This window comes from Periophthalmus magnuspinnatus, chromosome 12 (genome assembly GCF_009829125.3).
Source record: "Periophthalmus magnuspinnatus isolate fPerMag1 chromosome 12, fPerMag1.2.pri, whole genome shotgun sequence".
Lineage (NCBI taxonomy): Eukaryota > Metazoa > Chordata > Actinopteri > Gobiiformes > Gobiidae > Periophthalmus > Periophthalmus magnuspinnatus.
Window position 1 is genome coordinate 15,023,999 of NC_047137.1, and position 23,884 is coordinate 15,047,882.

At 40.9% G+C, this 23,884-nt stretch overlaps 1 protein-coding gene across 3 annotated transcripts in view; it reads right to left on the reverse strand.

Annotated features, from left to right (window-relative positions):
• Positions 1 to 23,884, reverse strand: part of chchd3a (coiled-coil-helix-coiled-coil-helix domain containing 3a) — a 197,420-nt gene that overhangs the window by 56,515 nt on the left and 117,021 nt on the right. The gene's annotated exons all lie outside the window — the stretch shown is intronic.

Consider the following 23,884-nt stretch of genomic DNA (forward strand, 5'->3'; position numbering starts at 1 on the left):
TAAACGACAATGTTGTTTTTAAGGCAGATTTTGCGAGGAAAATTTATACGTTGGCGGCTGATAATCAACAAGTTTCGCAGCTAAAATAGGAAGAAAAAAGATTAACATATAGAGCAGGGGCGTCAAACTCTTTTTCACCGAGGGCCACGTCAGCAAAATGGCCGCCATCAAGGGCCCGATGTAACTGTGCGGCAGTGTAAATATCACTAAATGCAACAGAATGTCATGTAAAATAAATGTCATTACTTTTTAACTTGTTGAATAACGGTTTCTGTGATACACACTTTTAAAAATGTCAGTTTATCTAGTCAGGACACATCTGCTCACAGACCTTCAGCTCTGCTTCAAATACGGCCTTTTACAGCCTTTTAATTATTGGACAGTTTGTTGTTTTTCTTGCAGACTCACTTTTGCATATTTAGCTACGTGTTTGGTGTCAAAATGTCGCCGTAGATTGTACCGAACCCGCCTCATAACACAAAAAACATACAGGTTTTTCTCCTCAAAGCACAAACTTGTATTCACCTTCACTTTTCTTCCTTCAAACTTCCTTCCACGCCAACAATTTTCCTCTTCCTGAACATTTTGTGATGATTATTTGCAAATATTTCTCAGTTCCACTTGCTGGGAAAGTCTCATTAGTTTATTGTCAGTGCACACATTAAAGCACTATATAGACTAATTTTAAAATGACAGTCATGCCTTTTAATTTATCTTCTCGCGGACCATATAAAATGATGTGGCGGGCCGCATTTGGCCTCCGGGCCTTGAGTTTGACACATGTGATATAGAGGCTTTCGATGTGGAGTTTACGTGATCTTCCTGTGTCTCGTTGGTTTTTTTCTGGACACGCCGGTTTCCAAAAAAAAGCTCATTCTGATTAAGATTAGCTCAAGATCTGGAGATGGGTCCACTCCTCTTTACAACTTTTCCCAGTGGCATTCGTGGATGGGTCAAATGCACAGATCAACAGAGGATACATTAACTTTAACCCATTATATAAAGAAAATGAAATGTTCACCACAATCGGAAAAAGGTGAATTGTTTGATTAAATATCGAGGATACTTTCCGTATAAGGAGACTTGACTTTTATTGCAAACAATGATGGAAAAGGCAAAAAAAAAGTGGCTCTGTTGGTGTTTGTTGGTGTTGAGTGTTTGCCCATTGAGGTAAAGGTTAGTGGTTCGAATCCCTGTCTCGACAAACATCGGTAGAGTTGTCAGATCCACTTCTGCGTACACTGGTGTATAAAAATGTGCGACCATCAAGATCAACCAATCAATCCTAAAACTTAGAATACAATAGAGTTCTCTGACTAAACAAGTTGCCATTGTGCATTACGTAAAAGTTAAGCTATAATGAGACTTTCTGTGTGGGGTTTGCATATTCTCCTTGTGTCTGGTCAGTAAACAAACTAAAAAAATTAAATACTACAAACTACAAACTTGAGCAAGATCTAAATATGCCGGTGTAATTCCTCAGTTTTCCATGTAGGGTCCATAGTAATAGATATTTTCAGACCTGCCAAATCAGACTGCTCACTAACGTTCTTCCTCAGAGTGAATGCAGTTTTAAGTAACCTTTGAAGTACCCTTTGAAGTATCCTTTGAAGTACTGTGCAACCGCCATCGTGCCGAAATGGGTCAGGCCTATGCCACAGAGCGTACTTCAACCATTGTCCTTGCGCTTACATTACGTATCTTATGTTACTTGTGATGGCAAAATGACACTGAAATAGTGAGTTTTATTTTTAATTCTTTATTATTTAATAGAAGAAGAGTCAAGATATTATCGTCACGGGCGTTTATTTCTGTTTACATTGAATGAAGCAACGAATTAATCTTTCCCCTTGAAAATCAATAGGAAAATATAACGTTCGAGGTGATTTCTTCCCAACTGTAGCTGGTATTAGACAACTTTAAGAAAATATACCTTATTTCTCTCGTAGAGGAAGTCATGCGCGGTGCGTGATGGGATCTAGCAGTGCGCGAAGTCTGCTCAGATGCACGCTTCGTTCATGGCCAGTGTCCATGGAAACACGGCACATTTTCAGCTGCATTCGTCGGGTGCATGAAAATGGGATAGGCCTTGTCGCACAGGAAGTTACGCAAGTGCCCTTCGATGCATCTGACAAAGTGTGCATCTGATGGCCGCTGTCGTCCTACCTCCGCCGGTAGGAAGACAGCGCCACCTGCAATTTGACCTCTTCAGGACAGTAAACCGGGACGAGGGGGCCTTTTTACTCTCACACACTTTGGAGAACATCTAGCTATCTGTGAGGCATGAAAACAAACTAAACCTTGGTCTGAAAAACTGCTCAAAAAGTAAAATAAAAGACTTCTGGACAAAAGTTTTTTCGAGTGAATGCCCTTCTCCATCCAAGTAGCTTCTTCAATTCTAACCAAAACATGTTTATTTGCATATAGACAAAGCAAAAAGTTTTAAAGAGTTAACTTGTAAGCCCTGCCAGATCAGTGTCCCGTTGGCCTTGAAACAAGTGCCCCTCTGTTCTGACAAAGCAACTGTCAAGAGCAAGGAGAAGGATTTAAAAGAGCAGCTTATTTGTAGATAAAAAGCCTAAAAAGAGATTTTGGCTGCGCTAAAGAGGCGGGAATAAGACTTCTCCTGGGCATGAAGATTGAGCCGTTGGAAAAAGAAGAAAGAACCAGTCAAAGAGCCAAGTTGGGGCCTATACGAGTGGAATACTAAGTGTCTGCTAACAATGCTTTGTTAAATGGCTAAAGCAGCGCTAATCAGAGGGCTAATCCACCTGGAAGGACAAAGAACCAGGGGGCAAATGACTGCAGATGCTCTTAGAAACTAGTCAATGTAAAACAGACTGGCTACTGGCATCGGAGCGCCTGCGGAAAATGAAACGTGAGAATTTAGTAAAGGTTGGATTAGATTTAAAGTTTCCACGTTACGCCGTTTTCTGATCTGTTATAATGTTTCCGCGTCACAAACAGACCTGGAGTTGTGTTTTGTTTCATTCACGCATGTTTAACACACAAATCTTGCATATTTAGGCTGAGTTCTTTGCTCAAACAGAAAAAAAACACTCTTTTCCACCTTGTGATGTCATCATGTGGTAATACAGGAAGTGCTTCACTGTGTTTTTAAACTCTATACACCTGCACTAGAATCAGACTTGGAACTTGGAATTATTGTTGATGTTTTTTAGCATTTAGCAGTTTAGTGTTGGTTTAAAGTTCTTGTTTTATTGTAGCACTCTGAGATTCTATGGAACGAAGAGTGTGTAATAAATAAAATGTATTATTATTATTATTATTATTTTAGCATGCTACTCTGGTCTCTGAAAACTTTGAAATGTGCTTATAAACTCATCGTGGTAAATATTTAGGATGCTCTGTATGCATAAGGTAAATTAAGAATAACTTTGGACCACTGCAAACTGTTAAAAATGAACTAGTTTTGCGTTTCGTGGTTTTAAAACAGTAAAAATCAGACGCGACATTGATGTTAAAAAAGATATAAAATTTACATCAAAGTGCGTTTTATTTTTAAATTGCCCATATTAAGCAATTTTCTTATCTGTTATAAGGTTGTTTAACACACAAACCCTACAGATTTAGGCTTGAGTTCTTCTCTCAAACAGAAAACACTCTGTTCCACCTTGTGATGTCATCATGTGGTGATACAGGAAGTGTCCAAATGCGTTTTTAAACTCCATACACTCTCACTAGAACAATTTGTATAATTTCAGCCCTGGAATTACCCATTTCTACTGAACTAAAGGTAAAATGTAGCTGTTGACGTAAAAAAAACCCTAACACTTCATGACATCACAAGGTGGAACGGAGCATTTTGAGCTTTAGAGATAAAAAAAGGCTTAGTGAAACATGTGAATGAAACGAAACACAACTCCAGGTCTGTTTTTAAGGATGTAACAACATTATAACATGACTTAAAGATCACAAGAATCGTGTCTGTTGAATATAAGACCTTTAAGTACAAATATATTGGATCAACAGTCGTTAATAAGGATGGATCATTTTGGAAAATCAGCGGTTTCAAATTGATTTAAAAAAAAACAAACAAGAAAAGTGGCTGCTCCTCAAGGACACGGCTCGATAATTAGCTTTTAGTTAGTTAATTTTTATTAGTCTAATCACAATTAGGCTCGGTAACAGTTATAGAATTAGCTCTATGTATGTCCAAACTATGGCCCCGGGACCAAATACGGCCCTCAGACCAGTTTTTATTGGCCCTCAGGCTTTCCGCTGAACCTGCCCAACTCATCATAGGCAGCACTTTTAACAGTAAATTAAACTATTTCTACCACTATAACCTAAAATTAATGTGTTTTAAGCCTTATTAATACCCAGCGGCTCCGTCAAAGCTGTTTTTAAAGTGCCGCACTGCATTGATCACCGGTCTTCGAATGTTTTGAGTCGTGGCCCTCGATTAAAAAAAAAGTTTGAGCACCTGTGTCATATCTGCTGCCCATATCTAACCAGGAAGTAAAATTATAAACTTCACCATAATCGAAAACTAAGTAAAAAATAGGCAACGCTAACTATAGTAAATGGTAAATTGTCACGCTTTTATATAGCACTTTTCCAATTTTGCGCTTTACATCAACGCTCTACCAACTGAGCCACTGTTGCCCGTGTTTCAATGAAATGAGTCTAACCTGCGTTTTATTCATTAATCTCGACCCATGTGACGAAAGACTTTTACTTCGTCAGCAAACAGAGCGCTTTTTGAGTACTTTTTACACTTTTGTCCGAAGTTATGTGTTCGTTTTCACTGTTTGCTGTGTCACGTGAACATTACAGACTCTTTGCAGTGTTTTGTCGATGCTGCAAAAGTGAACTACACAGATCAGGCAGCAAACATGAAGAAATAACTCTGTATTATTTAATTTTTACTGTTGAATAAAATCAGTTTGGCCTCAGTAAGATATCAAGTATAAATAACACTTGGGGTCAAAATAACACGACTGCGAACTGCCGAACTGCTCATAAAACATTTTTTTAAACCAATCGCGAACCCAGAATACACTTTCAATTACTTTGTGTATGAACTGTGCTCTACCAACTAAACTCTGCTTTTAGAAACGTGTTAAAAAAATGAAGAATGAGTTGCAAATAGTTTATAACGAATACAGTGTTTTGAAGTTGTTGGTTGTCAAAAATATCAAAAATCAGACGCTAAACGTTGCTAGATCGAGCTGAAAATCACATTCTACTGTGAAAAGAAAGAGGTTTTATTATTATGACATAGCGTATTGAGTTTATTCCTTAGTTATGAGTGTCAAAATGTTAAAATATTCACTTGTTTATTGCATTCGCCAACAGCTGTCACAGTGAATCAGCAGTCAGTGGTCATAATGTTTTGGCTGATTGTATAGAAACACACCTATAGAGCAACTGAGGTAAAAAATTAGTCACATTATCTGCTCGACAGCTTCTTTTGAGTCTCCGGCAGCTCCAAATCCCCCCTCCTGTCATTCACTCACCTCCGCTGGAGACGAGAGCAATTTGTGTGATTACTGAGAGGGCTCAAATTGTCATTTCCTGTGTTGCCCCAACTGATTTAAAGAGGAAGCCAGCTGCTATTAGCTACAACAAGAGACAACGCATTTTAGCTTTTTTTCCCCAGCTTTTAACAATTGTAAACGAAATTGTGTCCACTGATTGCATTCTAGTGTCAAATGACTGAAGTAATCGCGTACGGCGGTGTTTCCCCCAAGAGCGTTTCCTCTTTAAAAATAAGGCAGAAATGTAGAAATGTTGAATTTAAAGCGGCGATGTTACGCAAAACTGACTCTTGTGAGGTTTAAGTCATGTTATAATGCTGTCAACTCATCGAAAAACAGACCTGGAGTTGTGTTTTTGTTTCATTCACACATGTCTGTCTATATCTACCAAGGCTCAAAATGCTCCGTTCCACCTTGTGATGTCATGAAGTGGTAGTTTTCAAGATAACAGCTCCTTTTTTTTTACCTTTGGTTCAGTAAAAATGGGTAATTCCAGGTCTGAAGTTATCCACATGATTCTAGTGGACGTGTGTGGAGTTTAAAAACACATTTGGGCACTTCCTGTATCACCACCTGATGACATCACAAGGTGGAACAGGGTGTTTTTAGTTTGCGAGAAGAACTCAGTCTAAATATGCAGGTTTATTTGTGTGTTAAACCTTATAACGTAGATCAGAAAATTGCTTAATATGGGCAGGGAACGCCAAGAAGTCCCATCGGAGGAGCTGGAGGAGGTGTCTGGGGTGGGGGAAGTCTCTGCTTAGACTGCTGCCCACACGACCCGGTTCTGGATAAGCGGAAGAAGATTGATGGATTTAAAAATAAAACGTTCTTTGATGTAAATTTTAAACCGTTTGAACATCAATATCATTAAAGGCGCCACGTCTGATTTTTACGGAATTAAAACCACAAAATGAGTTGATTTTAAACAGGATGAAGTCGTCCAAAGTTATTCTTCATTCACCTTGTGCATCCTAAATATTCACCATGATGAGTTTATAAGCACGTTTCAAAGTTTTCACAGACTTAAAATCAAAATCAAAATAAGAAGAAAGGAGGAAGAAAGAAGAGGAAGAAGAAGGAAGAAGGAAGAAGAAAGAAGAAGAACAGGAAGAAGAAGGAAGAAGGAGGAAGAAGAAGAAAGAAGAAGAAAGAAGGAGGAAGAAGAAGGAAGAAGAAGAACAGGAAGAAGAGGAAGAAGAAGGAAGAAAAAGGAAGAAGAAGAAAGAAGGAAGAAGAAGAAGAAAGAAAAAGGAGGAAGAAGAAAGAAGAAGAAGAACAGGAAGAAGAGGAAGAAGAAGAAGGAAGAAAAAGGAAGAAGAAAGAAGGAAGAAGAAGAAAGAAGAAGAAGGAGGAAGAAGAAGAAAGAAGAAGGAAGAAAAAGGAAGAAGAAAGAAGAAGAAGAACAGGAAGAAGAAGAAAAAAGAAGAAGGAAGAAAAAGGAAGAAGAAGAAAGAAGAAGAAATTGTATTTATAATGCACTCTTTGTTCCATAGAATCTCAGAGTTCTAGAACAAAACAAGAACTTTAAACCAACACAAAACTGCTAAACGCTAAAAAAAACATCAACAATAATCTTTTCTAAACAAAAAGGCTTTAGATTAGCTTTAAAAAAAAAAGTCCAGGCTGTGTGCGGCTCTCAGCTGGACACGGAGGCAGCTCCAGAGGCTCGGCCCAACATCGTACGGAGCCTCGTGGGGTAAGACCTGAAGGAGCCGCCTGAAGATCTGAAGCTGCGGTTTGAAGACTGCGAAAGGATCAGGTCTTGAAGATACAGCGACGCCTGAACAGTGATGTATTTATGGGTCAGGAGGAGGATTTTGTGTTCAATCTGGGATGAAACAGGGAGCCAGTGCAGTGATTTGAGATTCAAAACTCTCCACAACCTGGCCCCTCCTCACAGACCTGCTCCACCTCCACACTCCATCTCGCCTCCTCTGCTCCTCCAGCTCCAACCTCCTGTCCCTGCCCTGTAGGACCAAGCTCCGAACCCGGGGGGGACCGAGCCTTCTCCTTCTCCATCACTGCCCCCACCCTCTGGAACTCACTACCCAAACTCCTCCGTGACCTCTGACCTCCCCACCTTCAAAAAAGAACTCAAAACTCACCAAAATTGCTTAATGTTTGATTTTATGTTGTAAGTTTGTGATATTTTATTCTTTTATGTATTGTGACGCGACTTTGAGTGTCTCGAAAAGCGCTGTATAAATAAAATGTATTATTATTATTATTATTAACAGTTTATAATGAGACGCAGACAGCTCACAGTTGTCGTATTTTGATTCTAAGAGCTGCTTTTACAATACAGTACTGGAGGAAACACAACTTTTGCTCAACTGTATGGAAAAAATGGGTTAAAGTTTAGTGAGAGGAGTTTCTTTATGGAACTCGGTGATGGCTGAGACTGAACTTCCTCTGACAATTCTTTCAAGTTTGGTTCGTATTTGCAGACAGCTAATCTGAGACAATCTGTGAGGTGCCCCAGACTGTTCCTGTACTTGGATTTGGTGATTTCCATTTGCGAAAAAGGCCGCCTCGCACAGATGCGTTGAACCGAAACTCACTTTTACTGCACATTTAGTAAGAAAAGGAATCGTTTTACTGCTCATAAGCGCCAAAAGTCATCTCCAGGTCAACTGCACTTGGCAAAGAAAATGCAGCTGAAACGAAGCTGCTACTCGCTCGATATCAACGACACAAAAGCAGGAGTATCTTTCATAGTAAACTCATGGTATTAAACTCACCAAAACAGCGACCTTTGACCTCAGTACGCAGTATCTCCAGGTGCGTCAGGCTCTCGTTCTGCAGATCTGTAGTCCACGTGTCCAGACTGGCTTTAAAAGTGTTCACTGAGCTGATCGTGTGATATTTTTCTGCTCAAAATTCAGTGCGTTTAGCTCGACCAGATCTGTCAAAAGTCCCAGGTCCGGTAGCTTCCGTTTGTCCGCATTTCCTATCGACAAACGCGTCTTTATCCGAGTCGTTACGTCCACAACCTACTGCAGAACTTCACCTCGACTCAACCGGCGGACAGAAGCATCAAGCTCCTCCTGTAAACTCTTAAATATGTGATGCTGGATAGTTTTCGTCGGAGGAGAGTTCATAACTTTGATTTCCCGTGTCGTTACTCCCAGTTTGGTCTCGCTCACGGATCAAGAGTTCACAAAGTCGGGAAAATCGGGATCGTTGCGGCACCGTGCGATAAAACCATTGAGCACGTCACAAATAGCGGGAGCCACGTTAGTTGTAATTGCCAGAAGTTTATGAATGAGGATGGTGTAGTCTGTTTAAACCACGTGTCAAACTCAAGGCCCGGGGACCAAATGCGGCCCGCCACATCGTTTTATGTGGCCCGCGAGAAGATAAATTAAAAGGCATGACTGTCATTTTAAAATAAGTCTATACTGTTTTATTATGTGCACTGACAGTAAACTAATGAGACTTTCCCAGCAAGTGGAACTGAGAAATATTTGCAAATAATCATCACAAAATGTTCATGAAGAGGAAAATTGTCGGCGTGGAAGGAAGTTGGAAGGAAGAAAAGTGAAGGTGAATACAAGTACAACCTGTATGTTTTTTGTGTTATGAGGCGGGGTCGGTACAATCTACGTCGACATTTTGACACCAAACACGTAGCTAAATATGCAAACGTTAGTCTGCAAGAAAAACAACAAACTGTCCAATAATTAAAAGTCTGTAAAATGCCGTATTTGAAGCAGAGCTGAAGGTCTGTGAGCAGATGTGTCCCGACCAGATACACACTTTTAAAAATGTCAGTTTATCACAGAAACCGTTGTTCAACAAGTTAAAAAGGAATGACATTTATTTTACTTGACATTCGGTTACATTTAGTGATATTTACACTGCCGCACAGTTACATCTGGCCCTTGATGGCGGCCATTTTGCTGACGTGGCCCTCGGTGAAAATGAGTTTGACGCCCCTGCTCTAAGTGTACTGTTGTCTTGCCCTTTTCTTTTAAATTAAGAAACATGAAGAAATCGTCTTTTGTTGATGATTCGGAGCCATTTTTCCAAACAACGATCCGTGCGTTGTCCAAAGTATCCACGGATTTGTCCAACTGAAGTGAAAAACATCCTTATAGTGAAGTCTTTTCCCTCTTCCACGTCTTGTGACAGTGACTCCATCCACATCGTCTCCGCTGTGGCCCTGAGTGGTCGTCTTTGTTTTTAAAATCACGAAAAAAAAACATCTCTGCTGTAACGAGCACGACTTCTTTAAACAGTGTGCTGTCCGGTTTACACAAAACGATGCTTCAGTAACAGCCGAACAGACGATTTTGTGAGACAGAGCTGCTGGGTTTTTAATCCTGTTTGAAGCTTTTTGGCGGATATTTGTCCTTAACTTTTGGTGGAGAGTCTCGTGAAGCTCCTGCAGGTTTAGTTTTTTGAAAAACGCTGGTGTTTGGCGACACAGCAGGCACACGCTCTTGTCCTTTACTGCTGCAAAAATAAATGTATTTTCCGATTGTGGATGAAAGTGGTGGATGCGTCTGCCGTAGCTGTGGAGTTTATACTTTGCTATCTGAGTGTTTTATCTTTCTTTCTGTATAAAAAACACATGCAGTGGCCAATTCTTTAAGTGTAGTTTGACTGAACATCCTGCAAATTCAAGTTCACAAATGATCTTTGGCTGGAGACCCATCGAGGAAATGGCAAAAAAATCGACGAGTTTGTCTAAGAAGCTTTCACTCAACACGTTTCAACCTTTATTTCGTTGATAATGTATTTTAAAACCCCCATTGTGCAACAGAAAAAAATCGTTTGACTCATCGACTAACTGCAAAAATAATCGCTGACCGGCCGACGAGTAAAATAATCATTAGTCGCGGCTCGATTGGGAACCACTGCTCCGACCAATCAGGCAGGTACCACGACTTAGCAATTTCCCCGATTTATTTCCCATTTCCTTTCGCTCTCGACGAGGCTCGCAGCGCCAAACAAAACCGCTGGTGGGTAGTGTCATAGACAAATTAAGTCATTACCGCTAATGCACCGTGGAGATAGGGGGAAGATAGAGGCGAGCTTCCCCCAGCACGCCGCACCTCAATTTGGAGAAAGAACTCAGCCATTTTAAACAAATAAAACAAATAAGTCCCCCCGTACTGATGGCTTCCTTGTCTTATCTGGCGCGGTGCAGGAGGGCTCAAATGTGGAGGAACTTCACCACAGGCGTCGGACTGCGGAGCCAGACAAAATGAGGCCGCCGCTGTGAAGAAAAAGAGCAGGCATACGAGAGAGTACTGGGAAAATTTGGCATAAAGACAGCTGATAAAGCAGCGTGTCACGATCTGCTTTGTTTGCTCGCTACTAAATGATCTATGCAAAGTGAATACCATTACAACAAATGCCAACATGGAGATTAAAGAAGAAAGAATGGATCGCAGTGTCATATCTTACGGGTAAGGCAACAGGGGGCGATTTTATTAAAACTTCTACTTGTGTCAGTGGGTTTAATATTGCTTTATGTTTTGACAGGTATTAAAGGCGCCGTACGGGACTTTACCATCTTAAAAAATGAGAAAAACTAAACTAGTTTGCAGAGGTCCAAAGATATTCCTCACTTCCCTCGAGCGTTTCCGAGCATCCATTATTCACTGCGATGAGTTTGGACTTTCACAGACCTACGTGTAGTTTTGCCGTGACAGTAGGGCTAACGACAACTAGCATGCGATTTGGGACTTCCTGATTATGCGACAGTAAAACGCTGAAGGTTTAGACGCAGACAGCGGATTTACTTTGACGTCAAGAGCTGCTCATACAATGTGTGTGAGCTCGGACCATTCTGGCTCAAATACATGGGGAAAAGTCAAGGACAGGACTAAACCAGGACTAAACCAGGACTAAACCAGGACTAAACCAGAACTAAACCAGGACTAAACCAGGACTAAACAAGGACTAAACCAGGACTAAACCAGGTCTAAACCGGGACTAAACCAGGTCTAAACCAGGACTAAACCAGGACTAAACCAGGACTACACTAGGACTAAACACGGTCTAAACCAGGACTAAACCAGGACAAAACCAGGACTAAACCAGGACTAAATCAGGACTAAACCAATCAATCAATCAATCAACATTTATTTATAGAGCGCTTTACAACACACAAGGTGACCAAAGTGCTTTCCAGTAAAATCAAATTAAAACAAGTTAAAATCATACTAAAACAGTAAAAATAGAAGAATAAAATAGAATAAAATACATTAATACAACAAATTATAAATAATGATAATGTGTCACAACATTACTAAGTGTTGAAAGCCAGTCTGAATAAATATGTTTTAAGCCTGGATTTAAAAAGACCGAAGTCAGTAATGGTGCGCACATCAGGAGGCAATTTGTTCCAAAGTTTGGGCCCAGCCACAGAGAAGGCCCGATCACCCCAGTGTTTGTATCTAGTTTTTGGAACTTCCAAAAGGAGTTGATTTGATGACCTCAAGGCCCGGTTTGGATTTCGGACCATCAACAGTTCAGCCAGGTAGGGCGGGGCGAGGCCATTAAGAACTTTAAAAACAAAAAGTAAAATTTTAAAATCAACTCTAAAAGAAACAGGAAGCCAATGGAGTGAATAAAGGACTGGGGTGATGTGTTGGCGTTTGGATGTGTTGGTTAAAAACCAGGTCTAAACGAGGACTAAACCAGGACTAAACGAGGACTAAACGAGGACTAAACCAGGACTAAACCAGGTCTAAACCAGGACTAAACCAGGTCTAAACCAGGACTAAACCAGGACTAAACCAGGACTAAACCAGGACTAAACCAGGTCTAAACCAGGACTAAACCAGGACTAAACCAGGACTAAACCAGGACTAAACCAGGACTAAACCAGGTCTAAACCAGGACTAAACCAGGTCTAAACCAGGACTAAACGAGGACTAAACCAGGTCTAAACCAGGACTAAACCAGGACTAAACCAGGTCTAAACCAGGACTAAACCAGGACTAAACCAGGACTAAACCAGGTCTAAACCAGGACTAAACCAGGACTAAACCAGGACTAAACCAGGTCTAAACCAGGACTAAACCAGGACTAAACCAGGACTAAACCAGGACTAAACCAGGACTACACTAGGACTACACTAGGACTAAACAAGGACAAAACCAGGACAAAACCAGGTCTAAACCAGGTCTAAACCAGGACTAAACCAGGTCTAAACCAGGACTAAACCAGGTCTAAACCAGGACTAAACCAGGTCTAAACCGGGACTAAACCGGGACTAAACCGGGACTAAACCGGGACTAAACCAGGACTACACTAGGACTAAACCAGGACAAAACCAGGACAAAACCAGGTCTAAACCAGGTCTAAACCAGGACTAAACCAGGACTAAACCAGGTCTAAACCAGGACTAAACCAGGACTAAACCAGGACTAAACAAGGTCTAAACAAGGTCTAAACCAGGACTAAACCAGGACAAAACCAGGACTAAACCAGGACTAAACAAGGTCTAAACCAGGACTAAACCAGGTCTACACCAGGACTAAACCAGGACTAAACCAAGACTAAACCAGGACTAAACCAGGACTAATCTATATCAGGACTAAACCAGTACTAAACCAGGACCAAACCCACTCTGAAAAACCGCACTTTATCCTGAAAAGACCCCGGTTTAGTCCCAGTGAATCTGGCCTGTGGTGTTATAATTCAGAGAGACAGGTCAGTGACATGAGACAGATCACTCTCCACACGGAGCATCACTCACAAACAGTGGGATGGATGTGCAGCGACCACCAGGCATCCTTGACCAATAGATGATCTTTGGATGTTGACATGAGACTCCCAAGACTGTAATTGATCTTATCTGATATTTTCATTTGATTTTATGAAATAATGACACTAAAATGATTACTCTTTGTTAGAAGTTTGCACCAAATTGCCAAAGTACGAGTTAATTAACACAATGGAATATCGTTATATATTTAGATTTGAAATGTTCTGATATTGTGTGTTTAGCTCCGAGTTGACAGCTTTTTGTTGTTTTTGTAGCTGTTTATGTGTTGTTGTCATAGACTGTATATATAAATGGACATAGCTAACATGCTAGCTAGCGGTTTAAAAGCAGGAAGTGATCTTGCGCGCACTTCCAGCTCCATCGACTCTGGCTCCAATTCACTTTCTATTAAAAAACTGCTGCTGTCAGACTCGTCATTTTGCTCTTAAATGTTCATATTAACCCGCTCTACATGATCCTGATGTTTTTATTTTGCTATTTTATCCGTAAATCAAGATATGAACATTAGCAACAGACAAATCAGGCACATTGTTTCGCCGAGGTCACTCCCACTAGCGTTAGCAACAGGTTTGATTGACAGCGTTGCTAAGCGCCTGCACTTTTGTAAAGGAAATTAAAATATTGCGTATTATATATATTATTTTAACTTTTGAAAATCACGTGGTCTTGTAACTAAAACTTATTTGGTTTGGTAGTTAAAGACAGTGTTAGAAAACCTTTCACGTAAACCGTTTTTGTTCCATTTTGGTTGCTAATCTCATTAAAATGTGTCTGAAACGCAAGTGAAAATGGACGCAATCAGACCATACCATACTTTTTATTGTTTTAACTCTGCGTGTTCCATCCTGAGGTGATCCAGCTCATGAACGCCTCCGGAAATTTGTCTAACCACACCTCAGTTGGAGCGTCACATCCGCACTTTGAAATATTTGTCCTCTGGTCGTCTCAATCTATATAAACTTTGCGATTTCCATCATTCGGGGTCTGACGTTAGGGGGAGATGCTGTCGGAACTCTTTGTCTTTGCTTCAATATTCATGAGAGCCTGCGAACGGAGTCTGATGAGTGATTTCCACAACATCTTCAACATCCTCGCTCCTGATTGGCTCTTTGGTTGCCATGACACTCGCGGTCGGAATTTCAAACGTGGGAATCGGCTCCAAATTCGCCGCTGTAACCGCCAGCCTCGGTTAGCTTCATTTGACTGGACGCGCTCACTTACTCCGCTTCTTTACGCAACTGCTTTCGTATGTGACGTGGTTGCCATGACGACGAGTTGACGCAAAAGGTTCCATCGGTCAGTTATTCGTCTGTTTTATAGACTGCTGTTGTTCTGCTCTTGTGGATTACCGCCTACGTTGGCCCTCGTGTTCACAAAATAAACAACCAGAAGAAATTTGCCGTTTCCTCAGACCAGAACGTGACAATATGTTCGATACTGCGATAAAATTTAAGACGTGATTTTGATGGGCATTCGTAAAACAGATCGTAAAAAACATTTAGAAATTTACAACTTGGATTTAATGCGATACTTAAGACTGTCTGACCACATTATTGTTATGAAAATGTTTTGGTAATTATAATTTGAAGCCGTGATCTGGACAGGTCTTTGTCAACAAGTCAAATTTTAAAAGGTGCACTATGTCACTTTTCAGGTGGAGCGTCCGTCATCTGCTTGTTTCCATGGAGATGTTATTGCTTTGCCTTGAAAGTTTCGCAGTATCGGATCTGACACAGCTTCATGGAGCCAAACAAGTGACTAACAGGTCAAGTTACAGGTCACATCTCTGCAGAAGCGAGCCTGCTTATAGTTAATAACTGTATTTTTGCCCTCGGGAGGAGTTTCGAGCGTGTCCCACCGGAATGAGGCCCCCGGGAAGACCCATGACACGCTGGAGGGACTATGTCTCTCAGCTTTTTTGGGAACACCTTGGGGTCCCACCGGAGGAGCTGGAGGACGTGTCTGGGGTGAGGGAAGCCTGGGAGTCCCTGCTTAGACTGCTGCCCCCGCGACCCGGCCCCGGATAAGCACAAGAAGACGGATGGATGTATTTTTGCCAAGGTACTTTTGTTTAGCAATAACATGTAACTGAGAAAATGCAATAAACAAATCTTTAATGGCAAACTGTAGAATATTCCAGGTAAACTAAGAAAATCTCCATGGAGACAAGCAGATGGTGGATATCCCTAAGAAAAGTTGCAAAAGTGCACCTTTAATCATATCCATCTGCTTGTTTCCATGGAGATATTGTTCTTTTGGCTATGATCTTCCAACTTATAGCAAAAAAAAACCCAATCGTTCGCCGTGGAGAATGTTTCAAACTATGGTTTTATCTTCCCGTTGCCATGGAATCATGCAGGTAACGTGCCACATCCAGAAAGTTACGCCGTTTTCTGATCGATGTCACGATGTTGTTTCCTCATCACAAACAGACCTGGAGTTGTGTTTTGTTTCATTTACACATGTTTAAACACAAAAACCCTGTATATTTACGCTGAGTTCAAACTGAAAACACTCTGTTCCACCTTGTGATGTCATCATGTGGTGATACAGGAAGTGCTCCAGTGTGTTTTTAAACTCCTTCACACCTTCACTTGAATCATTTGGATCATTTCAGCCCTGGAATTGCCATTTTTTTTACTGAACTAAAGGTGAAACGTCGCTGTTAACTTGAAAACTACCACTTCATGACGTCACAAGGTGGAACGGAACAGTTTGAGCTTTGGAGATCAAACTCAAACGTGTGTGAATGAAACAAAACACAACCCCAGGTCTGTTTTTAATGAAGTAACGGCATTATAACACGACTAAACGCTCACAAGACTTAATTTTGCGTAACACTTACACCTTTAAACACGCGTCTTTTCTCAGTACTTCCTGGTATTATATGCTAAACGATACTTCATTATACTTCAGCCAAATGCGTCAAACCACGATATGAAGACGCCGCGTCCAGACAGCGCAGACAGACAGGATCGATGGAGCGATAGAGAGATAGAAACCATTACTTTTTTAATGCACTATCCCCTGTATTCCTTCTTCCTTTCCCAGAGCTCTGAAACTTTGCTATGAGATGGCAACTGCTGCTGTGATTGTCCTCGGTGGGGGAGCAGAAAAATCCAATTTCATCGATATACAGGGCGCGAAGAAAGATGGAAGAAAGATGGAAGAAGAATCCCTTTGGAGAAAAATAATAATAAATTGAAGGCTCGGATAGAAAAACGCCACTCTTAGATCTTAGAGCGCAAACAGACTTTAAAAAAAAAAAAACAAGCAAGCTGATTGTTAAATATGAGATTGTTGTAGGGCTGGGCAGGTATTGAGTGAAAATGTAATAAATATATAGATATTGCTTTCAGCGGGTGTTTCGTGGCCTGGTTGCGCTGCTGGTGATGTGCTGTCAGTTGGGAGCGAGTCTGATAGATGGCTGTGTAGTATTAGAGTGGACAGCTAATATATATCACACTTATATTCTCTGCATGGCGTGGGTCTGGACTGGTCTGTTTCTACGGGGGGGAGAAGCCCGGGGTGAGCGCGAGCACGAGGAAGGCCCGGTTTGCGTGTGATATTAGGAGCAGAGCTGGAATCACATTGGGTACATTTGGAAGAAAGTGGGAAGAGGAACATAAAAAGATAAGGATTTGCTGTGTCGGCAGAGATCTTTGCCTCGGTCAATAAATCAAATATTTCTTTTTTTTTTTTGGCGAGGCAGGGAAAATAACACGCCAGAAATTCAAAACTCAAAACTCAGAAGTGGAAGTTTCCTGCAGCGTGGTGTGGTTTGGTAAAATGCTTTGTCAATATAAAGTTTGGATGTTAAAGCGGCGCGGTGGAACCTTTCTGGTGGAGGCGTAGACTGCGTAAAGAGAGTGTGGCGTCACCGATGGCGTTTAGCTTCAGTCAAATGAAGCTCATCGAGGCTAGCGGTTATAGCGGCGAATTTGGAGTTGAGTTCTACGTTTGGGATTCTGACGGGGAGTATCATAGCAACCAAAGAGCCAATCCGGAGTGAGGATGTTGGAGGAAACGCCCTCTTCATCGCTGGTTTTGCAACGCTGTCAATCAGACCTGTCGCTGACGCTAGTAGGAGTGACATCGGGGAAAGAAGGCGCCGCATTTGTCTGTTATTAATGTTCATGACTTGATTTACGGACACAACAGCGAAATAAAAACACGAGGATCATGTAGAGCGGGTTAATATGAACATTTAAGACCAAAATGATGAGTCTGACAGCAGCAGTTACAGAGCGAGGGGTGAAAGTTTTTCAATAGAAAGTGAATTGGAGCCGGAAACGCACCCATGCTCACTTCCTATTTGAAACGTGACAGCTAGCAACTTAGCTACGTCCATTAAATCACTGCCTGGCCAAAAAAAAAAAAAAAAAAGGCAGTCCACACTCTAATATTTTGTTGGACTGCGTTTAGCTTCGATTACGGCAAAATGATTAAATACTAAAAGCAACAAACTTGAGCAAGATCCAAATATGCCGGTGTAATCCCTCAGTTTTCCAGGTAGGGTCCATAGTGATAGACTCTTGATAGTCCAATGAGGTCCATCTGGTCTTCTGATAAGTCGGCACCAAAAAAAAAGGTCACACACTCCAGTGTTGCGTTAATTTTCCACCAAGATCTTTTTTTTTTTGCATTGATGATGGTCGAGTCTGACGCTGCTCAAAGCTTCTCCAGCTCATCCCAAAGATTCTCAATGGGGTTAAGGTCTGGACTCTGTGGTGGACGATCCATGTGTGAAAATGACGTCTCACGCTCCTGAACCAACTCTTTCACAATTTGAGCTCGATGAATCCTGGCATTGTCATCTTGGAACATGCCCGTGCCATCAGGGAAGAAAAAATCCCCTGATGGAATAACCTGGTCATTCAGTGTATTCAGGTGTCAGACTGTTGCTGAACTTCGACCGGACCAACTGCACCAACCCTAAACTTACAGTCAAGACTTTTCCAGATTGATTGGATTGGATTTACTCTTCGGTAGCGATGATGAGCTTCACTTCTTTACACAGTCTTTGTATAGACTGGTCCAAAATAAAAACTCTGAGCCATCTTCTCATGTAATACAGCTGAGTCCAGACTTCTTTTTTGTTACCAGCTACACCGTCAAAAAACCTCAACAGTGAAGAAAGGACACGGCTGAACAAAGGCCAGTACAAAGTGCCAATAACAATGTTCTTTTTCCCTTTTGTGTCCAAAAGGGAAAAAGAACATTATTTGTGCAGTCCAAACAAGCTGCACCCCCCACGGAGTCCCAAGCCGCTGCCGCACAGTACGACAACACGCAATATGGCCGCTATTGATCCCTGGTTACACACAGGATCATAGCATCCCTCCAAACACACTGTTAGCTCTGGCTCCACCGCCCCGACACTAATCGCGAATTTAAATGTGCAAATGGACACGGAGCTTTGGGAGTATTTGGTGTTAAAATATCGACTGGTGAGCGTAAAAAAAACACAGGATTTTATGTCATTTTTACCAACATTTCCATTTAATTTTTCCTGACAAAGCCTGAAAAGGAGGAATTTTATGAAGTATTGTACAACCTTATAAAGTATTTTTCCTTTTTTTTCCGTGATGGATTATATTTTGTGGTTACGTTGCCAGATCTGACTGCCAAAACTAACAGGTGTTCGTGTCTTTATACAAACACAAAAGACGACTAATGGCGTCCCGGTTCTGAAGAGTAGATTTTAAACCAGTAGGACTGCCAAGTAAACACACAACATTTATATAAAAATACAGTTTAAAGTAAGTGCGGCGGTAGATCAGTTAGTAGTCGTGAAGTTTATAATGAACTTTAACTAATTTAAGCTCAGTTTGGGTCAGTTAAAGTCATTTTTATGGGTTTAATTTCACTTTTTTAGGAGATCCAGGGGACTCGTTCTTCTTCCCTCTCCTCTGTTTCTCTCAGGGACTTTAAAAATGACGTGTTGACACTTTGATTTGATGTAATGGAGACTGACCGCAGGCGCTGCCCTCGTGACAGATGACCGGAGCGAGGAGTCGATCGTTTGTGCTTTAGTTCAGCCTCATCGCTTACAGTCGCCTCATACAAATACAGGAGAAAGTGGAACAGATTACACTAATGTGAGTAGTTCTGCAGTGTTTCGTGCAAGTAGCTCTTAAAAGCATACAGAGAGACAAGTCAGATCTGTGTTTCTCATGGTAATTTTAGTATTTAGAAACTATTTTGTTGAATAAATGCAAGATAAACAACATTAAAGCAGGTCTATTGTGTATTGTGTCGCTCTATAATTATAATCTATGACACCCGAGAGTCATTATGTCGTAATTTGCACGTTTTAAATCGCAATATTCATCTAAAAGAGTTTATAAAAGAAAGAAATCCGCTAACATTGGAAAACCGCAGGGCTCAATGGAAGCTGACGTCGCCGTAAAGTAAGGAGGCGGTGAAAAACGGGGGTCGATCGGCAAAATGGCGTCTAGAAGATAAGCTCGAACGTGCACGGATCACCTCAAAACAACTTCAGACGGTCAATGAGAAGGAAACAACTGCAACGTGGTGAAAATCTCTGAAAAGTCCATTTTGCATTGACCCGTTTTAATGCCATAGTACAGAACATTCCAGGTAAAGCACTAAAATCTAAGTGGAGACAAATAGTGGATGGACGGGTTAGTAAAGAAGACCCTTATATTTCAATAATTTGTAACTACAATTTATGTTTGACGGACCAATATTCCACAAAATTGATTCTTGTGAGGTTTATAAAGCTGTTACCTCATCAAAAACAGACCTGGCGTTGCGTTTTGTTTCACTCACACACTCATAACGCTCTGTTCCACCTTGTGATGTCATGAAGTGGTGGACGTTTACATCTACCCCTTACGATTAGTTCAGTAGAGATCGGCAAAGGGCTGAAATCATCCAAATGATTCTAGTGAAGGTGTATGGAGTTTAACCGTATTGCGTCAGATAAGACTCGTGGTCGTGGACTTTCCGTTACCGTAACTCCGCGACCGATTGTGCCTCATGTAAATCCAAACGGCGTCTCAAAGCAGAGGCATGGGGCTCTTTAAATATGTTACTGTCATTACGGTAATGCGCTTATGTCGTCCCTCGAAGACGACCAAAGGAAAAATAAGAATGTATATGTAAAATAGTTAAGTAGTTGCGTTTTTATCATATATTTTTTAACTTATATATTTATTATTCAGTGTTTCATGTTGCACTTTATCACCAAAAAGTTCCTAGTGTGTGAGTTGGCAATAAAAGTCTTCTGATTGTGTGGAAAAAAGGCAAAAGTACACGCTGATACTTGTTTTAACATGATTTTTATGGCTAAAATAAGAATAAAAGTACTGGTCTATAATGTGCTCAGTCCTTAAAGGGTTAAAAACACAGTGGAGTGGTGACATCACAAGGTGGAACCGAGTGTTTTCAGTTTGACAGAAGACAAAACACAACTCCAGGTCTGTTCGTGATGAGGAAACATTATAACATAGATCAGAAAATGGTGTAAAATGAGCGGTTTAAGTTGATTCTACTCCAAATGTCCTGCAAACCAACATGGAGGACGCTGATGCCTTGGCGTTTCCGTGTTGGCAGCCATGACAGCTTGACAAATAACGCGCCAGATCTGCACCACTGTTTAGCTTCACGCTCTCCCCTGAGGAGCCTTAAATCCTCTCAGCATGAAAACTCATTTGGCCACTTTAAACAGAGCCGTCGTGTCTTTGCTCCGAGATACACTTATGATTTGAGACCAGCGTGAGTCCATTCTCTTTTAACACATTTTAGCCGAGCTTTTGACCCCTCCGCTTGCGCCCAACGGCCCGCTCCGCAAAAGATCCCAGCAGGGGGCGGTCTTCTGAAGTGGGCTGACCCGTGTCCACCTCTGCAGGACGCTGGTTTGACACGGGGACAAGGGTAGAGTCGTTTTCAGGGACAGGGGGAAGGCGTGCGGGGAGCGAGAGCAGCGGCGTTTTATATCCTTAAGGCTCAACAATAAAGGTCACGCAGTAGAAAGGATTACAGTTAAAAACAAGAACGGAGCAGGTAGATAAATGGTGTTTGAATTTTTATATTTTGCACAAAAAAAACCCAACATATTAGGCCTTCATAAAAGCAAAAAAAACATGAAAATTGTAAGAAAAAGTATGATTAAAAGCTAAAATTAAAGCATATTATTATAACACAAGTATTTTATCTTGTGGTTAATAAACTTCTCATTTGCGTTGCCAGTTTCAAACCTCAAATCCAGTCGGTTTAAACCTAAACTGACTCGATCTGATCTCAATCGTCACTGTCAATCATGCAGTACAGATTTTAAAATTGTAAAAAAGTGGAAGCGCCACGAAGTTTAAAGGGTTTCCGATCTATGTTATAATGTTGTTTCCTCATGAAAAACGTACCCGCGGTTGTGTTTTGTTTCATTCACACATGTTTAACACACAAATCCTGCATTTTTCTCAAACTGAAAACACTCCATTCCACCTTGTGATGTCATCATGTGGGAATACAGGAAGTGCAAACTGTGTTTTTAAACTCCACACACCTTCATTTCTAGAATCACTTGGATCATTTCAACCCTGGAATTGCCGATCTCTACTTAACTAAAGGTAAAAGTAGCTGTTAACTTGAAAAAACTACAACAACATGACATCACAAGGTGGAACAGAGCATTTTGAGCTTTGAAGATACAGCGGTCCCTCGTTTATCGCGGGGGTTACGTTCTAAAAATAACCCGCAATAAGTAGTCAGCTTTATTTTTTAGATTATTCTGTATGTTTTTGTCTGTAAAATCCCTCACCACACACTTTATACACTTTTCTCACACAGGCGTTAACATTTTCTCACATTTCTCTCTCGTTTAAACTCTCTCAAAGTTCAAACCTTCGTCGGCGTCTTTGTCGGTGCAGAACGTTTCATCGACATTGTGGGTTTTGTCGGGGAGAAAACAAATCGCAAACGTACAGCACTTCAGAGTCACACTGCGATCCAACGTTTACGTAAATCTGTGAACAAACTGTACGTACGTGTCACTTTCGTCCAATACTATCCACATTCGCACATTAATGCAACTTTTGACGTAATCACCAGCATTTAAACGACAGTAGAGATGCAAAACCAAGCACATTTTTGAGTCCAAACCAGTAAGACACAGAACAGACAGACAGAGAGACAGAACCAAACTTCTGAAATCAGCGTCGCCCGGCCCCGCTGCGAGAATCCGCCCAAATGTGAGCACAGCTTGAGTCTCTTAATGAGTGCATTATGAATTAATTGAGCCATTTTGTGAAAACTTTCCCAAGGCTGGAACCAAGCTGGCCCCAGTGTGTCGGACTCTCAGATGTAAAAATAACAATGGCAGGGTGGTGCGGAGTGACTTAAGGGAAGAATAATTAGTCTAAATGTGAGTACTTTTGACTTTTTAAGTGGTGGAGGTTTGGACTTGGACACAATTAAATATGTTATTAAAAAGTTTGAATTTAGGCAATCTAAGAAAAGAGCCATACAATCCCATTATGTAAATCCAGCGTAATGCATTTCTAATAGGTTTGGTAAAGCTCACGACTGGAGCAAATCTCAGGTTCCAATATCGTGTCGTTTTGAGGACGGTTGAACGCACAAATACACGGATAGATTTTGTTTTGGATTGTTAATTGCTCTGGCAACGGTCCAGACCTTTCATCATTCTGAAACCTAAGGATAGGTAACGAACAAAAAAAAAAAAAGGGTAAAGCTATAAACGAATCATGAAAAGGCAGTTAATCAGACGCCTCACAGCAACTAAAAGTGACAATATGAAACATTTACGGAGTCCGGGACTATTCCAGGACATTTTAAGTTATGTAATTGAGGCGTCTACAAAAATATTACTCTCTTTTAATACAGTTTTTAGAATAAAGATGCGCTCTAAGCTCCTGGAGTCGACATTTATTACAAATTAATTGGGTCTGGTGGAGCGCAAAGTCGACGGAGGACATGTGAACACAGTTATATTGCCTTAAAATAAACAAATAAACAAACAAGTAGGTGTTAAAAACTCACTTTCTGCATGTGGACGGTATTTGAGTCTAGTGTTGGCTTTATAATGCAAGAAAATAAGGTCATGGAGGTGCCACCAAGCAGGTAAAATGAACGATATACTGTGTGGGGGGTCTGGGGGTCGTCTCCCAAGAAATTATGTATAAAATAGATGTAATTTTCTGCATTTTGGTGGATTTTTTTTGAGATTTTTCAAAATCAGGCGGCAGTAAAAGTCTCTAACTACACCAAAGCAAAGTGTGGACAAATTTTCAAGGACAACATGCAAATTTTCTTGGATATTTGTCATTTTTTGTCATTTTCCATGTCTGAAAAACAGGTCAATTATTTTCCAGGTTTTCCAGAAGTTGTAGGATGTGCGTAAACTGATTTAGGATTTTTAATGTACGTAAAACCAGCTGAGAATGAATCTACAACGTTCTTTCTACGTGACAAGGGAAATAGTCCAAGATGTTTGCAAATCTATAACTTTACATTCGGATATTTACGCACAGAATCTTTGGTTTTAATGGAATAATGGGCCAAAAACTATGAGTAAGGCTGTGAAATGGAATCCTCGACGAGTATTTTAAACGAAGAAGAGTGCACCAAAGAGTCAAATACGCTT